This window comes from Callithrix jacchus, chromosome 10 (assembly GCF_049354715.1).
Source record: "Callithrix jacchus isolate 240 chromosome 10, calJac240_pri, whole genome shotgun sequence".
Lineage (NCBI taxonomy): Eukaryota > Metazoa > Chordata > Mammalia > Primates > Cebidae > Callithrix > Callithrix jacchus.
Window position 1 is genome coordinate 99176795 of NC_133511.1, and position 21209 is coordinate 99198003.

Here is a 21209-nt window from a genome sequence, read left to right on the forward strand (position 1 = left end):
TTTGGTGTCCTATACTCAGATATATTCATTCTCGCCCCTGTGTCTGTCTGTTGCCCTAGTGCCTCATGCTCATGTTGATTTTTTTGTATTGGGTCTCACAAACTTGATTTTAAAAAAATGTATGAGTGTTCTACAACCAAAACCTGAAAATGTCCTTGGGAATTTGACTGAACAGGAGGAGACTAAGTAGGTGCTTTGTAATCTACGTAAAACGTGAGTGCCGAAGTTTAGAGGCCAGTCCACCTAGGGAGAAGCAGTTGCTATGCTAGATTCATGGGATCCATGTGGGTCAGGGAAAAATCAAGATGGAGCGGGTGACCAGGCATGGTGGCTCAAGCCTGTAATCCCAGCACTTTGGGAGGCTGAGATAGGATTACTTGAGCCCAGGAATTTGAGACAACAGTCTGGGCAATAAAGTGAGATCTTGTCCCCCCGCCAACCCCCCCAAAAATTGAAAAGATGGAGCAGGAGTATTGGCACAAAGCCATGATGGTAACGTGGCGGCGGTAGCAGTGGTGATACTCACAGCTGCCATTTATCTAGCGTTTACCATGAGCCAGGGTTGCCTTTAAATGGCAGTAAAAGGCAGGGCCAGAAACCTACAGGTTCCAAGGAATGATATCCACCCAGTTTCTACCAGTCTTCCTTTTCTTCTCCCCCAAATGAGGGGAAATGATGACCTCTATCTTCCTCTTACGTGTTAGCCGTAGATGACTGTGATAATAACAATAATGGTGGTGATAATACAGTAGTGTAAAATGAAAGCAGCAATGTAAGCATGCCCCACACACTGCCTAATTACGGTAATACATGATTATATATTATGTGGTAATACACAGTTACAGTATAACTAATATCTGCCCCTCAGTAGATATTTAACACATCTTCATCTGCTGCAAATCACTCAATAAATATTCACTGAGTGCTAGTGAATATGTGATTTTCTGCTATGCCAGATCAAGCCATAAACAGACATGGTCCCTACCCTTATGTATTTTTGCTTTGTTGCTGTTTGTCCATAAGGAAAAGTATTATGTTTTGTGTGCAGAGTGATTTAGACAACCATAACACTTGATTTCAAATCAGAAGACCCAGATGCTAGTTTTTGCTTTGCTAGCCAGTCACTTTGATTTCTTAGTTTCATCTGAACAAATAAGGTGTTAGACTAGATTTTTACAAGCTCTGCCAGCTGTAACATTTCATTATTTGGTTTAGAGTCTGTGACATCGAGTGTTGGGAGGGCAGTTGGGCTGACTGGATATAAAAGGGCAGCCTTTACGTTTTGTCTACAACTTTACCATGATTTGGTCAATCGTATCTTTTTCATCTTCTTTAATGGTAGTTAAATCTTCGGAAACCTGCCTTTTTATATCCAAACTCATATAAAAATGATAATGGTAAGAAACCCAATTTAGTTATCTTTTTTTTTTTTCTGGAAAGGAAAACCATTGACAACACACACACACACACACATGCACACACACACACACACGATTGCTTACTGAGAAGTCAGAGCTTCAAAAGTGAGCTTATTCCAGCCACCAGCTGTCATCATATGAGGCACTCTTGTGAGCTGATTGCTCCTGAGAGAAATGAGTTATCTTTTGTCTTCACTAACCCCCATCTGTAGTATAGTCAATGCTTACCCATCCTCACCCTGTGGTTTTCTATGGCTTCATGAAATGCTTTAGCCAGACAGGTCAAGGTTTAAAGGTGGGGTTTTTTTTTTTTGCAATGAAAGTTAATTGTTCATTGATAGTTAATTGATTTTTCTAGGAATGAGCCTCTAAATATGGCCACAGCTCAGTGATAATGACCAACGAAACATCCCTTTGCTGGACCTATGCAAACATGAAACAGATAAAGAGAAGTGAGCATGTGGCATTCATCAGAGGAAGAAGGCAATACCAATTTTGTAAGCAGTATACAGCCTTGCCGAACATGGTTACTTGGAAAATTACTAACTAAACCTTTTTTTGGCCTTTTCACATTTAGTTAAGATTTCATGAAGAGGTGTAAGAGAAAAGCTTTTCCAGACCCAGTCATGAGTACTCTGATTCACTCAGAAGAACCACGAACTTTGAACATCTCGATAATCCAGTATTTCTCAAACTTTTCTGGGCATGTGTATCACTGAGGTATCTTATTAAAGCACATATTCTAACTATTTGGTCTTGGGTGGGGACTGAGATTCTGCATTTCTGAGAACCTCCAAGGTGATGCCAATGTGTTCTTGATGCTGGCACCGTATTTTAAGTAGCAAAGGTCTTGTTAGAATCAACTCAACCAGTGGAAGGCAAATGATCACAATTCTTGACTGTGAGTTTCAGACAATGATTGTTTATGTTCAGATGGGATTTTACTACCTTTGGCCTGTATAGTGGAGGGGTGTGTCTTTGTATTTTCTCTTAAAAACAAAGCTGAAAAGCCAACGGGCACATGGGCAGCAAAGAGAAGGATGTTAGCATAAAATATTATTGCAAAAAGGTGGAGATCAATAATTGCAGCTATTTCATTTCCTTCCTTTTTTCTCTCCTTCCCTCCCTCCTTCCTTCCTTTTACTTCCTTCCTATCTTCCTCCCTCCCTCCCTCCTCCCTCCCTTCCTTCCTCGCTCTCGCTCTTTCTTTCTTTTGACAAGGTTTCACTCTCACCTAGACTGGAGTGCAGTGGTGCAATCATCACTCACTATAGCCTCAAACTCCTGAGCTCAAGTGATCCTCTCACCTCAGCCTCCCAAGTGTCTGCACTACATGTTTCATGAATTGCTTTATCCAGACAGGTCAGGGTTTAAAGGTGCACCACTGCAGGTATGTACCACTATACCCAGCTAATTTTTTATTTTTATTTTAAAGAGACCCAGGTCTCACTTTGTGCCCAGGCTGATCTCAAACTCCTGGCCTCAAGCAATCCTCCCACCTCAGCCTCCCAAAATGCTGGGATTACAGGCATGAGCCATGGCCTCCGGCCCTATTTCTAATGTATGAATAACGCGTTCTCAAGTTATTTTAATAAAATATTTCTTTTTTTGAAATAAATAAAAAGTAGCTATTCTGGCATTAAAATAAATTACTTTCACTTGAATTAATGGTGGGAAAATTTAGGATGACAAATAAATAAGGAACAATCAGAAAGACAGAGCTATTTCTCTTGATGATGGGATTCACTCATTCTACAATTTATCGAGCCCTTTGCAATGGGTCCAGTGCTGTGCTGGGTGCTGAAGATACAGAAGCTGTTCCCTCTGTCAAAGTCTCACATTCATTTGGGGGGATGGTGACTGAAAACAATTCTTAAAATGAATTAAAACTGTGATCTCTGAAGGAGAAATGGAACATTTTGAGAACATATGAACCGGAGTGTTTGACTCAATTGGGATGTGAAGGAAGGCCTCCGCACGGAAGTGATGCTTGAGGTGAGATCTGAGGGATGCTGGAATCAAGCAGGTGAAGGGGCATTAGGAGGCACAGAAGGTTAGAAGGAGCTTGGCCCATGTGTGAAGTCACCCATATATCCTATACCTAGTCTCTCCTGATCTGAGGCCTGACACGGCCAGTCTTGGCATAATTAATGCTGATGCTGGAGACTACCCAGCCTGGTCTCACCCACAGAGACAGAACATGCCATGTGGTCCTTGTGGGCCTCTGTGCACTGGGAGCTGTCCAGCCTACCCTTACTTCCACTCCCCCGAACCCTGTCCTTAAGTTGTAGCCTATGAGACATACTTGCTTTTCAAATTCACTTTTTCTTATGAATAAAATATAAATTTTATATAGATTATATTGTGATGATAAAATAATACTCTTGAACACAATTATGTTAAAAAAAATGAGCTACCTAGTTTTGGCAGACTTCCAACCAGGTTTGGGAAGCTCTACTCCACGTGGGATGGGCAGGAGTTTGGAGAGCGTGGAATCGGTTAAATCTCTGTGGCCCCTGACAGACTTTGCCCAGGAACACATGTGGTGTTCAGAATAGTGCTGTGTGATGAGCAGCGATCACTGAGGCTCAGAGAAATGAGCTTGCCCAATGTCTTGGTGACTGGCCAATAGGGATACATCTATCACTGGGTCCTCATTTTTCCAGGTGCTTAACATCTCATCATCTCAAGTGTCCTGCTTGGTTTTGCTGTCTCAGAAGCTCCCCCAAGACTGTCGCCTTTTGGATTCCCTTTATACCCAGCCTGTGGATCCAGAGGGAGCTTTTTCATGCTTAATGTGTTACTGAAACATCAGGCGTTCTGTCTAGGTCCCGCTGATCACCGCACAGAAAGCCAATCACTGACCCAACAATCACTGCCAAAGAAGAAGGCTTTAATTGGGTGCTGCCGCTGAGGAGATGGAGGGCAGTCTCAAATCATCTCCCTGGGAGAGGAGTCTCAAATCCATCTCCCTGACCAGCTAAAATCAGGAGTCGATACAGCAGGGAAGAAACGTAACTGTGTGAGAAAACAGGAACTCGGGAAGGATCAGGAAGCAATCACTATGAATGAGGGGCCTGGAGTTTCATTGTCTGGATGCAATGATCTGGTGAGTTTTTTAGTTGATACTTTTTTTTTTGAGAGGCCCGGTGGTCCTTTCCTGGAGGAAGAAACTCTGATAAAACAAATGTAAGTTTCAAGCTGTAATGTCATAAAGGTCAATTTCTATGTTTATCCAAACAGAAAACACCCAAAACTGTCAATGGGACTATTGGGTTGGTTTCAAAGGCAGATATGACGGCCCCCAGGACTCAGTCTCTTTATTTATTATAAATAATATAAACCTTATTATAGGGGAGAGTGGGGAAGGGGAATACTCATGAAGAACACTACCTAGTGTTCTTCTCTTCCTTTCTTTTTATCTTTTCTCTTCATCCTTATTCATTGGGTATATTTTCCTGCCCCAGCACAAGACCCTGAGACGTGGAAATGCCTGAAGCGAGCAGTCTGACCACCAGGGGGCAGCATGAATCCATCGCTTTGTCTGAAAACAAGTAGGTCCTAGTCAGCGATCGTCCTTTCCAAGCAGGCCGAGTCTGAACGTTGGAGTCACCTGATGAGCTTTTAGAAAATTGCAGGTGGGTGGGCTCACTTCAATTGCCATCTTCTGTTCTCGGGAGTGGGACATGGACATTGCCATTATTTCAAACTTCCTCAGGTGAGTCTGGTGCATAGCGGTGAAAACCACTCGGAGAAGACTGAATCTGTGAAAACTGTAAAGGCTTTTAGGAATCACCCAGCCCAGCCCAGCCGCTCCCATTTTGCAGCTTTAGGAACTGAGGCCCAGAGATAGAAACAGTAGGTTTAGGGGTACTCGGAAGACAGCACCAGAACCCAGGACATTCGGCCCAGTTCTTCCTCCGTGGCACGTGGTCGTCCGTGTTTCGACTGGGCCTCGGCATCAGAGGACACCAGGGACCACTCCACCCCTTGGCTCCGAGCAGAGCGGTGCGGTTCTGGCTCAAGGCGCTCCTTACTGGCAGGAGAATTCAGAACTGGCCTGCAGGAATCAACTGGAGAACCTCCCAACCACGTGTGCACGGGGTGCAGTGCCTGCATGTTTCAGGAAACTGGAGGACGGGAGAGAGAGGTAGCGAGGAGAGCCACAGTCAAGGAGGGCTTCCTGGAGTTGAGGCAGGTGGGATTTCAGTGGCCCATGAACAGTGGGGCCACATTTCAAACCAGAGGATCTGGATAAAGAATGGGGGTTCCTGGGGCCACGGGTATGAGTGGGTGAAGGTGAGAGCCAGAGAGCAGAGGGAGTTAACACTGTGGAGATGAAGAGTTAACACCTGCATACGGACCTTGACTCCTAGATGGAGGAACCAAAGGCCTTTACGGAATGTTCTAGATCTCGGCCTGGACACATGAAGAAACACGGGAGGTGTCTGAGCCTGGGAGGGGTGTCTGGGAGCTGGGCCTTAGAAAGACGCCTCTTGAAAGCCTGGTGTGGTGGCTCATGCCTGTAATTCCAGCACTTTTGGAGACAGAGGTGGGCAGATCACGAGGTCAGGAGTTGGAGACCAGCCTGACGAACATGGTGAAACCCCATCTCTACTAAAAATACAAAAATTAGCCGAGTGTGGTGGCACATGTCTGTAGTCCTAGCTACTCGGGAGGCTGAGGCAGGAGAATTACTTGAACCTGGGAGATGGAGATTGCAGTGAGCCAAGATCACGCCACTGCACTACAGCCTGGGTGACAGAATGAGACTGTCTCAAAAATGAAAGAGTGGAAAAAAGAAGAAAGACGCCCCTGGGGGCAGCCGGACTGGAGGCTCAGAGGGAGGCAGCTCTGGGGGCTGCTTTAGGATCATGCTTTCCAGATCCTCCCAACACAGAAAAGATACGGCTTTTGGAAGGTGTCTGGAGGTATTTGTGGAGTAGAATGGATGCTGAAGTAGAATGTGGCCCTTAACTGTGGGCTGTGGAGAGGATAGGGCCATAGGAAAGACTGGGAATAGAATTTTGGTGAGCTTCAGGGACTCCATACTTTTATATACTAGCAATGAATAACTGAAAATGAATTTTGTTTTTTTGATACACAGTCTTGTTCTATCACCCAGGCTGGAGTACAATGGCATGATCTTAGCTCACTGCAACCTTTGTCTTCTGGGTTCAAGTGATTCTCCTGCCTCAGCCTCCCAAGTAGCTGGATTACATGAGCCCACCATCATGCATGGCTAATTTTTGTATTTTTGTAGAGACAGGGTTTCATTATGTTGGCCAGGCTGGTCTTGAACTCCTGACCTCAGGTGATCCAGCTGCTTTGGCCTCTCAAAGTGCTGGGATTACAGGTGTGAGCCACTGAACCTGGCCTGAAAATGAAATTTTTAAATGCCATCTATAACAGCACCAAAAACTATGATATATATTCAGGGAAATTTTAACAAAATATGTGCAAACATGTACACCAAAAACTACAAGATAATGTTGAAGGAAAATGGAGATATATACCACATTTATGGATCAGAAGGTTCAGTATCATTAAATGGCATTTCTTCCCTAATTGAATTATGTGTGCAAACCCAGCAGGCTTATTCTTTTTGAGAAGTTGGCAAGCCGAAATTTATATCAAAATATTAACTTTGGGCCATATAATAACCTAAACAACTTTGGAAAAGAACAAAAAGCTGAAGGATATAATTTAATTTTAAGACAATATAAATATATAGCAGTTATGTACATTACTGTAGATATAAGTATATAAATATAAATCAATGCAACAATAGAGCATCTAGAATTAGACTCATTTATGTATGTCAATATATTTATTTCAATTGAGGTGCCAAAGTAATTCAACAGGGAAAATGGTGTTTTCGACAGATGGTAAAATGGGGTATTGATTTGGGGGGAAATTGAATCTCAACTCTTATTTCACATCATACATGAAAGTTGACTTAAAATGGGTCATGGAATTAAATTTGGAGACTCACCAATCAAATGGAGAGGAAAGCAAAACAAAACAAACAAACAAAAAACAGGAGTTGTAACTTTCGTCTCTGACAAAATAGACTACAATAGTAACCAAGACTAAAAGAAACAAAGAAGGACATTACATAATGATAAAAAGATCAATGCAACAACAGGAGTCAATGATCATAAATATATATGCACCCAATATAGGGGCACCCACATATATAAAACAAGTTTTCAATGACTTATAAAGAGACTTGGACTCCCACACTAATAGCCGGAGACTTTGACACCACATTGTTAATATTCGCTGGATCAACGAGATAGAACATTAACAGAGACATTTATGATTTGAACTCAGACCTGGAACAAGTAAACTCAGTGAATATTTATAGAATTCTTCACCCCAGGTCCACAGAACATAAATATATATATTTTAGTATCACATTACACCTATTTTGAAAGTGACCACATAAATGGAAGCAAATCACTCTTCAGCCCCTGCACAGCATATCACAGATTTAAACGAAATATTGTTTGGCTGTTTGTTTGTTATTTTCTTTCCTTATTCCTTCCTGTCTCTGCTGTTAAGCACAATCATCAGCATAAAAGAGGTTTTTAATACCTATTTCTAGATTGCATTCCAGCCTGGGCAATAGAGCAAGACTCCTGTTCTCTCTCCCCCTTTTCTCTTTCTCTTTCTTTCTTTAAAAAAAAAAAAAGAACTAAATTTAAGAGCTAAGGTTATCAAACTCCTAGAATAAAGTATAGGAGAAAATATTGTAGCCTTTGGATAGGCAAATGTTTCTTGTGTAAGAATAAGAAGCATGAACCATACAAAAAAAAGTTGAGAAGTTAGACTTAAGTTAAAAATTTCTCTTGTCCCAATACTCCATTAAGAACATGAAATGGCAAGTTATAGCCTGGGAGAAAATATTTGCAATACATACATCTGCATAGAACTTGTACCCAGAATTTATGAAGTTCTCATCCAATTCAGTAAGGATACAAACCACCCAATACAAAAATGGGCATGGTACGAATTCTAAGATGACCCCAGTGACCCATACCCTTGTATAATTATCTCCCCTTGAATATGGGAGTTCAATATTATGGATCTCATTCCTGTGATTAGGTTACATTATATTATGTGAAGGTATTTTGGCAGATGTAATTAAGGTTCCTCATCAGTCGACTTTGAGCTAATGATACAGGAACTAGAAATTTAGGCAGATAGGGTAAAGGGATCCTCAGCAAGGCTTCCCTTTTAACAAAAAGCAGCCTCCAAATAATTTCTAACAAAGAGCCTGAAAATTGAGCTGTAGACATAGATAAGCAAACTGGAAGCTTGCATGGGTGAATACCGGCAGCTATGAAGCCAGGTATGTTCAACATGGAGGCTCCATCTTCCCTTTTCTTTGTCACCACATGTATAGTAAAGAACCAGACAACATGGGACCAGCCAGGCAGAGAACCCATCTGCATAAGAAAAGATTAGGGTGGGGTGGCCAGCTTCTTCTTGAGCTATGCAAATGGCCGGTCCAACCAATCATTCATGCTCTATGTAAATCAGACACCATCTTCTGAAACTCATCTATAAAACCCCCTGCATTCCACTGTGGAATTGGCATCCCATTTTCCCTAGGATGCTTCTCTGCACAGAGAGTTCTTCTCTTTTATCTATTAAACTTCTGCTCTTAAACTCACTCTGGTGTGTCCACATCCTAGTTTTTCATAGCTGTGAGGCAACAAATCTGTGTTTGTCCCAGACAATGACGCAGCTTCACTAATCAAAAGGGAGATTGTCCTGGGTGGGCCTGACCTAATTAGGCAAGCCTTTAAAAATGAGGCTCTTGAAGCAGAAGAGAAACTCTACTGTTGGCCTGGAAACAAACCACTATGAGTTCTACAGCTGCAGAGAAATGAATTCTGCCAACAACCACATGTGCTTGGAAGAAGACCTGAGTCTCAGATCACACTGTAGCCCAGGCTGACACCTTGACTGCAGCCTTGTGAGACTTGGAGCAGAAGACCTAGCTGAGCCATGCCTTGCCCGTGGAAACTGAGAGATAATAAATGGATTTTAGTTTTTGGTTTAGGCTGATCAATGTGATATACAGAAAACTATAATAATAAAATAAGCAAAAGATATGCAGATACTTCATAAAACAAGATATCTGGATAGACAAGAAGTTCAACATCAGTCATCAGAGAAATGCAGATTGAAACAAAAATGAACATACTCCACATACGAACACAAAATAGAATGGCTGAAGTTGGGGGTAAAAAACCTGACAATACCAAGTGTGGCAGCACCTGGAATTCTCATAGACTGCTATTGAAATGTAAAGTGGTACCACCACTTTGAAAAACAGTTTGAATGTTGCTCATAAAATTAAACCTATCATATGGCTCAGTTATTCCATGTGTAGATATTTACCCTAGAGAAATGGTAACATACGTCCACACAAAGACTCACAGATGAAATGTTCACTGTACTTTTCATAATAGCCAAAAAGTAGAAACCACACAATTGTACACCAATAGGCAAATGAATACACAAACTGTGCTGTATCCATACAAGGGAACGCTACTCAGCCATGGGAACCTTTTGAGGGTAATGGGAATTTACATAATGCAATGGCTGTGGCGATGACTACACAGGTGTATACATTTGTCAAACTCATCCAACTTCAGATTTTAAGTGGGTGCATTTTATACCCAAATTATACCTTGGTAAAGCTGATTTTTTTAAATTGCATTTTAGGTTTTGGGGTACATGTGAAGAACATGCAAGATTATTGCATAGGTACACACATGCCAGTGTGATGTGCTGCCTTTCTCCCCATGCTATCTCTCCCCAACAAGCTGATTTTTAGAAGTTCACCATCCCAGCATGATTTGCTCAAAAATGATCCCACAGTGAGGGAAAAACTAATGATGCAGGTGGATAGAGGTCAATTGTAGGAGGGATGACCTTGAGTAGGAAGTAGGGTGTGGTCCAGTGCTTAAGAGGAAGAATCAGCTATTAATAAAATCTGGGGTAGTTTCCATGTTTTCCCAGTTAAATAGGAAGCAATGTAACAGCTGAGAGTAAGGAGAGGCAGGGCTGTGGGAAGTATAAGAGATAAAAGGGTGTGAAAGTTATTTCAGAGAGTGGAGAGAAAAAATGGTCCCCAGGTCTGCCACCCATACCTTCCTACTCCCTGACACTTCCCTTTCACCTTGGAACTCTATTTCATATTCCTTTTCCTCATCACTGTTTTATTTGAGCAGCGTGAAGAGGCATCAGTGTCTGCTTAGAACCTTAGACTTGTTACCATCGTTAGACACACCAGGCCACATGACGTAAGACCCTGCAGGGTGGGGCTCCACTTTCTGTCCCTGCACAGTGCTCCTGGTTCCCTGAGAAGCTTCTGCTTCACTTCCCAGGTCTGCCACTGGCAGAGCTCTAGGGCTTTGAGAAAGCAATGGGTTACCAGAAAACAGCCTGATATTGGGGGGTCCTGGCAAGCAGGCAGGGGCTGGGGAAATTCATGAGAGAGATTTGCTTAAGTGGAGTGACGAGGATGATGGGGGACCTGGAAGTGCAAGGGCCCCTCATGACCAGGGCTAAGAGGAGGAAATTGGCCTGAGGCCTGAGGCCTGAGACCAGAGAGAAGTCTTGGTGCTCAGATTTGGCTCTTGCTCTGCTCCTCTGGTTCTTCAACAGTGGCTCTGCAGAGAAGTCAGCTCTGACGCGAGCACTGCTTTCTAGCTTTTCCTAAAGAAGTGCTCAGGGCATAGTCCTCCTATGCCCTAAATCTTTGCCTCTACCTGCCCCTGTCCCCCACCCCAATCCAGCAGCTCCTGCACTAGAATCTTCCTATGGCTCAGGCTGTGGACTTGGATTTTCCCAGGGCTACCAAGTGTATGTATAGCCAGGGCATCCAATGGGCTGACTCGAGCAGAATACCCAGCCTGGTTTCCCCGTCAGAAGAATGCAGCTCTAGCCTCATCCATTGGGACCAACTCCTCCACCAAGGGGACCTTATGGATATCTGTTACTTCTTCAACTTCGATTCCTGTTGTGTCTCACCCTTAAGGGACTCTTACTTGGGTCTTGCTGGGACTGAGACATATACCAACTGCCATTCCCTGGTGTCTGCATGGACACTCAACTGACAGAGACAACTCTGAGATCTGTGGTTTTCACAAACAGTATTCACCACTAAGGAAAGTCACCTCAACTTAGAGCCTAAGAAAGAAAGGTCTGCTTGTTTCCAGTAGCCATTTAGATAGTTATGGAGCTAGAATGTTACTAAAAATCTAATGCTTTTATTTATTTTTATTTTTATTTTTTTTTAGGGAGGGAAGGAGGAAGGGAGGAAGGCAGAAAGGGAGGGAAGGAGGAAGGGAGAGAGGAAGGAAGGGATGAAGGAAGGAAGGGAGGAAGGGGTGGAGGGAGGGAGGGAGGGAGGGAAGGGAAGGGAAGGGAAGGAAGGAATTCAAGCAATGAGAGAGACATTGCCGACCTGAATCTAGAGGTTTACAAGTTGATTTCTTTTTTTGAGAGAAGGAAAGAAAAAAAATGAGTAAAAGAGAGAAAGAAAGAGGAAGAGAGAGAGGGAGGGTGAATGGAAATATTGCTTTATTCTGAAAAAAAAATGGGTATTAATAATGGCCAATCAATGTTTCATTTAAACCTATGAGTAGGTATGATGTGGTATTGACAAGAATGTATATTTTATGTATTTGAAGTGGAGAGCTCTATAAATATTTATTAAGTTTACTTGTTCTGGATCTGAGTTTGAGTCCTTGATATCCTTATTAATTTTCTGTCTCATTGAATCTAAGTCTCTAAGTATCTGGGTGTTAGGATCGTTAGCTCTTGTTGTTGTATTGATCCTTTTACCACTATATCTTTGTTGCTTTAAAATATTTTATCCGCTATGAGAATTGCAACTCCTGCTTTTCATTTATTTATTTATTTTTGCTCTCCATTTGGTTGGTAAATCTTTCTCCATTCCTTTGTTTTGAGTCTTTGTGTATCCTTGCATGTGAAACAGGTCTGGATGTAACATGCCGTTGGGTTTTGGCTGTTTCTTTTGATTGGGGAATTTAGTCTATTTAAATTTAGGGTTACTGCCATTTGATGTTAACTGGCTGTTTTATCCATTCGTTGATGAAAATTCTTCTTTATGTTGGTGCTCTTTACTTTTTGGTATATTTTTAGTAAGGCTAATACTGGTTGTTTCTTTCTGTGTGTAATGCCTCTTTCAGAAGCTCTTGTAAAGCAGGCCTGGTGGTGATGAAATCTCTGAGTTCTTGCTTGTTCATAAAAGATTTTATTTTTCCTTCAGTTGTGAAGCTTAGTTTACCTGGATATGAAATTCTGGGCTGAAGGTTCTGTTCTTTGAGGATGTTGAATATTGGCCCTCACTGTCTTCTGGCTTGTAGAGTTTCTGCTGAGAGATCTGCTGTAAGTCTGATAGGCTTGCCTTTGTGGGTAACCTGACCTTTCTCTCTGGCTGCCCTTAGTATTTTCTCCTTTGTTTCAACCCTGGTGAATCTAACGATTATGTGCCTTGGGGTTGCTCTTCTTGAGGAATATCTTTGTGGTGTTCTCTGTATTACCTGGAGTTGAATATTGACCTGCTTTGCTAGTTCAGGAAAATTTTCCTGAATAATATCCTGAAGGGTATTTTCCAGCTTGGATTCATTCTCTCTGTTGCATTCAGTTACACTTATCAAATGTAAATTTGGTCTTTTCACATAGTCCCACATTTCTTGGAGACTTTGCTCATTCCTTTTTATCCTTTTATCTCTAATCTTGTCTTCTTGTTTTCTTTCATTAAGTTAGACTTTGACCTCTGTTATCCTTTCTTCTGCCTGAACAATTCGAGTGTTTAAACCTGTGCATACTTCTCGGAGTTCCTGTATTGTATTCTTCAGTTCCATTAATTCACTTATATTCCTCTCTAAGTTGTCTATTCTCAATAGGGTTTCATCAAATCTTTTTTCAAAGTTCCTAGTTTCTTTATATTGGGCTACAACATGTTCTTTTAACTCACAGAAGTTTCTTATTATCCATTCCTTGAAGAGTGATTCTGTCATTGGGATGCGCTTGTTCTCTGTCAAGCCTTGTTCCATTGTTGATGTGGAACTGTGATCATCTTTAGAGGGAGAGGTATTCTGATTTTGAGTATTCTCAGCCTTTTTATGCTGGTTTCTTCCCATCATTGTAAATTTATCCTCCTGTCATCTTTGAAATTACCAACTTTCAGATTAGGTCTCTTAAGTGGACGTCCAAGTTGTTAGTTCCCAGGGCCAGAATGGCGGTGTTAAGACTGATGGTGCTTTTCTGCCTAGGATTCTCCTGTCTGGCTTCCTTCTTGTGTCCGTAATGGGCGACTCTGCCTTCCCCGGGCTCCAAACCTCGGTCAGAAGGGGAACCAGTCTCGTTTACTCCGCATCGAGAGCTGCTGCGCTGAGGTGCCGTCACAGCCCCTGCGCCGGTCTCAGAAGTCGTGCTGGGGACCCGTGTGGGTCCTCCAAACCTCGGTCAGAAGGGGAGCCGGCCCTGTTTACTCTGCTCCGAGAGCTGCCCCGCCGAGGTGCCGGGGAAACCACTGCGCCGGCTACAAGAGTCGCGCTGGTGACCCGTGTGGTTCCTCCACTGGGGATCTTCTGCTCCGTGAGTGACCAGAATTTGCCTGAAAGTGTGGTGTCCTCTAGTTCTCTGTGCTTTGACTGAGAGCTGAAATCCCGAGCTGTTATCGATCGGCCATCTTGGATCGTTCCTCCTATTTATATTTATTTATTTATTTATTTATTTAAAGTTGGCCAATCCTGGGCCTGAGAGTCTGGCCATGGGAGACCCCATCAGCCTGTTACCTTTGCCTCCAGGTAGAAAGAGAGTAATCTAAGGATTTGTGCAAGTCTGCATTCCTAGGCGAGTTTGTGTAACTGATTGCCAAACTGGGGAGGAAGGCTGTGGAAGAGGCCGTGGAGGCCCGCTCACCAGCCCTGGGCTATTGGCCAGAGATGCACTCACGCTCCTGCCTGTGACCCAGCAGTTGACGGTTAACTGATATGGCAACATTATATGGCTTTACCAATGAAAAAGTGAAGGCATATCTTTCTCTTCACCCAAGGTATTAGTTGAATTTGTATCTGAAAGTGTTAGTGCAGAAAGAGTAGAGAAATGGCTGAAGAGGAAGAACAACAAATCAGAAGACCTGCCAACGCCCCAGGCCGTCGAGCCCCAGGTCATTGTGCAGGGCACCCCAGCCCCCAGTAGAATGCAGATGCCGCAGGGGAACCTACTGCTGCTGTCCCACAGCCCACAGGAGCTGCTGGCCCGGGACACCATGCAGGTGGAGCTTATTCCAGAGAAGAAGGGCCTCTTCCTGAAGCATGTGGTGTATGAGGTTTCCAGCCAGGGCTTCAAGTCCTCCGTGTACAGATGGTATAACGACTTTGTGGTCTTCCAGGAGATGCTTCTGCACAAGTCCCCCTACCGGGTGGTGCCTGCCCTGCCACCCAAGAGGATGCTGGGAGCTGACAGGGAGCTCATCGAGGCCAGGAGGAGAGCTCTGAAGCGCTTTGTCAACCTGGTGGCACGGCACCTCCTGTTCTCCGAGGATGTGGTTCTCAAGCTCTTCCTGTCCTTCAGCGGCTCGGATGTGCGGAACAAGTTAAAGGAATCAGCAGTGTTTTGGAGACGAATTCATGAACTGTAAGCTGGCTACCAGGGCTCGGTTTGCCATTAGCTGGGAGCTGATCCGGAACATCTACAACAGCTTTCACAAGCTTCGGGACAGGGCTGAGGGCATCGCGTCGAGGGCCATCGACAAGGTGGCAAATCTTCTCATATTCGGGAAGGAGCTAAGTGCCATAGGAGCTAAGTGCCACTGCCCTCCTGCGCCACTATGAACAGCAGCACGTGGGGATCCCTGAAGCAGGCTCTGAAAGGCCTTTCTGTGGAATTCGCACTGCTCGCCGACAAGGCTGCACAACAGGGTAAGCAGGAGGAGAATGACGTGGTGGAGAAGCTGAACCTCTTCTTGGATCTGCTGCAGTCATATAAGGACCTGTGTGAGTGGCACGAGAAGGGTGTGTTGCACAAGCACCAGCGGGTCTTGCACAAATACAGCCTGATGAAGAGGCAGATGATGAGCGCTGCCATGCAGAACTGCGAGCCGGAGTCTGTGGAGAAGCTGGAGTCCCGCATTGTGGAGCAGCAGAATGCGATTCAGACCATGGAGCTGCGAAACTACTTCTCCCTGTACTGCCTGCACCAGGAGATGCAGCTCATCCATCTCTACCTGCCCCTCACCTCCCACATCCTCCGTGCCTTCATGAACTCGCAGAACCAAGGGCACAAGGAGATGAGCAAGGTGTGGAACGACCTGAGACCCAAGCTCAGCTGCCTCTTTGCGGGACCACACATTGCCCTGACCCCACTGCGTTCCCCGCTGCAGTCCCTGCCAGAGGATGGCCTATGTCCTCACTAGCACGAGGGTAAGGCAGTGCTCCCTGTGGCCACACTAAAACCTCTTTCAAAAAAAAAAAATCTAATGCTTTTAAATAACATTTTTCTAATATTTTTAAGCTCCCTAAATAATTGCTGTGGTTCACAAAGAAGCCTGCAAACCACAGGACCACGATCACGAGGTAGGGAGAGACTGGAGCCCCACTGACCTCTCTGCTCTGTGGCCCTGGATGGGGTGGCAGGAGCAGTGAGGTTTAAAGGAGTTACCTTGCTCAACCAACTCTTCCACTCAAATACCATCTCTGCTTGGTGCCCATTGTGTAGAGGTGGTGCATGGAACTGGTGGAACACACAGCAGCTCTGTGTGGGAGCTGTGGGAGAAGTGGGAGCTGCAGTGAATCTCCCCAAGTTTCACCGAAAGTCCCCTCACCCCCTCAGGTGAGAAGCAGCCAGACACATTTCTAGCCTTATGTTAGTGGCGTATCTTCTTCCTGTTGCAGACAGGACAGGGAAGAGCCATATAGAGCACAGTCATTGTGGGTCCCCTAACGCTGCTCACCCAGAATAACATGGTGCTAATACACCCTTCTTCAGAATACCATCACTCCCAAAGAGCACATTAAACATGTGAATTAGCATCAGGGGAGTCATTCATTGCTAAACCCCAGGGAATGTGCATATTTAGCTAATCCCTGGGAACTGGGCAGGGCGGGTAGTCGGTACTGATATCCAGACCTCAGGTGCCTTCTCTGATGATCAGAGATGGGGCTTTCCCACATAATCTTGCAGCACGCTGGGGTCCTGGATCCTTCCAGCAGTGTAAGGTTGAGGAGGAGAAGGTATGAAATAGTTATCTGCAGTAGTGGGAGAGTGAATGGGCCAGACAGCACCAGGGCCTCACTGGACTGACTTGAGGTTCAAGGCCATGAATTTGGCCATGACAGTGGGTTGTTTTTTTTCTAGCCAGTCAGCCATGCTTCTGAAGGTGGGAGTAGCAGCAAAGAGTTGATCTTGGCTGGGCTTGCCATTTGCTGAGTAAGCCCAAAGAAGGGAGCTTTGGGTGTATGGGAGAGACTGATGACAACAAAGAGCATGGAACTGAAACAGCGTGCCACATGAAAAGACGGGAGGATGAACTCAGGCTCGATTCCTCCACCTGTGAGTTGTGTGATGTTAGAGAAATTCCCTAAGTTCTCCAGCTCTCTCTTTTCTCATTTTGCGAAGTGGGCATCAAAGCACCCTTCCCATGGGGTCATTACGAGCATAAAGGATGAGGTTTGGAGGGCACATGCTTCCAGTCTGTGAAGTGCCCTGGAAAAGGTGGGTGCGACTCGGGGGTTTGAGTGTGGCCTGACAGGCAATTTGTGTGCACGAATGTTGACCGGAGCATCCCCAGGCAGCATTGAGCTGGATCCGAGCTCCTGTGGTCACTCCACGTTCCCTGGCTCCTCCCCTCCTGCAAAGCCACCTGAGCCACCCTCTCTCTGGGAGGCCCTCACGGGTATCTCAGATGTTTTCACAAAGATATCTGCTCTTGTGCAGCTTGGCTGCTGCTGCAATGGACTCCCCTGGTACTTTTCTGCTCTTCTAGTTGAAAGGCCAGAGATCAGCGCCTGGCCTTGTGGCCTCCCAGGATGAAGCGGGGATGAAGTTCCTCCCAGGCGCCTCCTCAGACTCCCATCAACAGGTTCAAAAAGGTCTAGCCAAACCCCTCAGGCTCTGCACAGAGAGGCACACTCCTCCAGGCACACTCCTCTCTCGGTGCCTTTGAATGGCAGGGCGAGCATCGCGACTTTGCCTGTGGCCAACCAAGCCTCAGCTTCCTGTCAACTCCTCCCCTATACCTAAGATGCAGAGTCCTGTGGGAAAAAAACATCAAAAATGACCCTCTTCTGCCCCTGTGGAGTGATAGGCTCCAAGCGCACCCCCTGCACCCCCTGGTGCTCTCTCCATGGTCCTTGGCTGGCTCTTCTCACCTGTACAGCAATTTATTGCCTCAGACCTCCATCCCTGCTCCTTTCCCGCTTCCCCTGCCTAAGGTGGATCCTTGCATGCAACTGCGGACTTCTCAGAGATGTGTGTGCACTAACTATCCCTTCCCTCATTCGGGGTTGCACCTCTGTATGTGGGTTCCTTCCCACAGTGTCTCAATAAACTCAAGATACTTCCATCAGTGTCTCAATAAGCTCAAGTCTTGTCCACCTTAAAAATCAAAGTCAAACCTCCTTCTCATTTTACCCAGTAGAGCAGTCTTCCTGTTCCTGGGGAGATGAGACAGACTCACCCACGCAGCACCTGGAGTTGGGCCTCTGATTTTGTGCGGATGCCTCCTAAGTCACTGACTACTTCCCACATCTCTTCCAAACCAGCATCCCACAGTCTGGCTGCCTGCTGGATGTGATCGTCCAGACGTCTCACGGGCACATCAAAATCTGGTTTCAAAACCAGGTTTCGGCAAGGCGCGGTAGCTCATGCCTATACTCCCAGCACTTTGGAAGGCTAAGGCGGGCAGATCACGAGGTCAGGAGATGGACACCATCCTGGCCAAGATGGTGAAATCCTGTCTCCACTAAAAATACAAAAAAGTAGCTGGGTGTGGTGGCGCATGCCTGTAGTCCCAGCTACTTGGAAGGCTGAGCCAGGAGAATCATTTGAACCCAGGAGATGGAGGTTGTGGTGAGCCAAGATCTCACCACTGCACTCCAGCCTGGCCACAGCGAGACTCAGTATCAAAAAACAAAAACAAAAACACAGATTTCTCCCCTTCCCTCACACAAAAGCCCCCCACCACCTCTCCCCGGTGTGACCCTCTCACTGGGGTATGCCATCATCCTCACCATTGCCAAGACCCCCCAGCTCTTCTCTGGACTATTTCATGAGCTGCCATCCCACTCTGATTGCTGCTGAGATCCTCTCTCACCTGACCTGATGGCCGCAGCATCCTCATGCCCTCCATCCTCTGCCAGGTGCATGCTCAGTCCCATCCCGTAGGGCAGAGGAAACAGGCAGCTCTCCAAATCCCGTCAGGCCTTTCCCTGCTCAAAAGACATCGATGGCTCTTCAGCCACATGAGGATAAAGTGCAGGTTGACACCTGTCCATACCTGCAGTCTGTGCTCCAGGGGCTGTGAATGCCATTCAGCTTCTGGAAGGTACCGTGCCCCGCTTGCAGAACCACTTGCTCTGCCTAACACTCTGACCTCCGCTCCTCCCCTGCCTTTCCCTGTGTCCCTGAGCTGAGACCTCACTTTTGCACTGGACTCCTCCTCAGGGCTTCCACGGCCCCATTCATATCACCAGTTACAGCATCGTTCCCGTGTTAACCACCAGTCTCCCCTACAGCCTATGAGCCGCATCGGTGAAGACAGCATCTCTGTTTTGTGTAATTTTGACTCTCTGGTCAGTCCCAACAATTTGTGGAGTGCCTGGGTGGAAGGGTGTGTGGATGGTCAGAGCTCAGGCTGGTCTGATCCCCAGCAGGGACCCAATTTGCTTTCTCTAAGACACCCCCAGCCCTTGAACAAATGTTCTGGTTTCCAATCAAGTGTGGCCTCCCAGCTCACCAGACACCTGTGCCAAGGTGGCATTCAGCTTTTCTTCCCACAGGGTGGAAGAAACTGCCTTTGACACAGTAATAAACTTCCTCCCTTTGTGGTCACTCTCTTCCTTTCTCCCAAAACGAAGTTCCTTCAGACACGGCCCAATTTCAGCACTTCTCATTCCCCCAAGCACCTTTATCCATCAGTTATACCCTCAGCCTCTTTTCCTTCTCCACTTCTGCCCTGCTTGAAAACACATCCTGCATCCCCCTCTGAAAAAAACTCCTAGGTGACCCTTTTATGCCCCCAAGTTACCGCCTCATTCCTTACTTCATTTTTTTTAACTAGAGATGAGGTCTCATTATGTTGCTCAGGCTGGTTCCCAACTCCTGAGCTCAAGCGATCCTCACTCCTCAGCCTCCCAAAGAGCTGGGATTATAGGTGTGAACCACCAAGCCCAGCCCCTCCGTTCACTCTTGACCAGAGGTCTCAAGATGAGTGGCCTACATCTGCCACATCTGTTGCTTCTCTGCCCACTTGATCTGCACACCTGGCTATAGCCCCACACTGCCAGGGCCTGCCTGTTTCTTCCCCTCACACTGCTGGGTAGCTCCTAAAGGGCAGCATGGGTGCATGGGTTGTAGGACGGTACAGTTGTAGATTCAAATTCCAGCTGCGCATGTGTCTGGCTGAGCCACCTGGTGCCAGTCACTTTCTGTTCATGAGCCTCGGTTTCCTCATCTATTAACTTGGGCAGATAGCAGTTCCTCGCACAGAGTTGCATAGAATTAATGAAATAATGTACTAATGTGCACACTATGTGTTCCCCATAGTCATCCTAGCCATCCTGACCCCATTCTGTTCCTTTTTTTTTTTGAGATGGAATCTCACTCTGTCACCCAGGCTGGAGTGCAGTGGCGCAATCTTGGCTCCCAGCAACCTCTGCCTCTCGGGTTCAGGCGATTCACCTGCCTCAGCCTCCCTAGTAGCTGGGAGTACAGGTATGTGCCATCACACCTGGCTAATTTTTTGTTTTTAGTAGAGATGGGGTTTCACCATGTTGGCCAGGCTGGTCTCAGACTCCTGACCTCAGGTGATCCGCCTGCCTCAGCCTCCCAAAGTGCTGGGATTACAGGCATGAGCCACCATGCCTGGACCATTCTGCCTCTTAAAGCCCTCTCCCTACAGGAAGTTCAGTGATGCTGCACTACCTCAGTGCAGCTTACAGGCTCTCTTTTGTCCCTCTTAACAGCTCCAAGGTCAGCTAACATCCACGGAACCCTTACTATGAACCAAGCAGCGTCCCCCCATTTTACTTTTTCAATATATGTAGCTTTTGCTATAGATCCTATAATAGTACCCACTTAACACATGGAGGTATTAAGGCACAGGGAAGGTAACAATGACCCAGGAACATACAAGCAACAAGGGGCAGAACAAATCCCAGCAGTCTGGCTCAAGCCCCCAGGCTGTCTCCAGTCCTGTGAGTGATCCAGGCAGGGTCTTTGGCTTCTCTTTCCTCCTCCTCTCTTTCCTCCTCTTTCCCTGATCATTTATTCACACCACTTAGTGTGTTTATTTCATAAATCTCAATGCCCGACTCACCTCGCCTTTCTGAGTTTGCCCTAAACTCCCCAGACTTGCTGGCCACTTCCTCCATCTCAGGACCAGAGAACTCAAACTTACCTCAAGTTCCTTCCTCTGTCTTTGAACAACGTGATTCTGCAGCTCTATCAGTTAATTTCAGTCAGCACTACGAGGCAGTTTCTTGTGAGCTTGCCCGTGTCCTGTATCAGATCACA

At 45.8% G+C, this 21209-nt stretch overlaps 1 long non-coding RNA gene and 1 pseudogene across 1 annotated transcript; both read left to right on the forward strand.

Moving 5' to 3' along the window:
- The first annotated feature begins 4053 nt into the window (after nucleotides 1-4053).
- LOC144577998 (uncharacterized) lies at nucleotides 4054-18154 on the forward strand. The gene is made up of 4 exons (XR_013522923.1): nucleotides 4054-4527; nucleotides 4886-5056; nucleotides 16833-17027; nucleotides 17461-18154. It is a non-coding gene; the product is annotated as an uncharacterized LOC144577998 (long non-coding RNA).
- LOC100407717 (sorting nexin-8 pseudogene) lies at nucleotides 10737-15925 on the forward strand (annotated as a pseudogene).
- Nucleotides 18155-21209: the final 3055 nt, after the last annotated feature.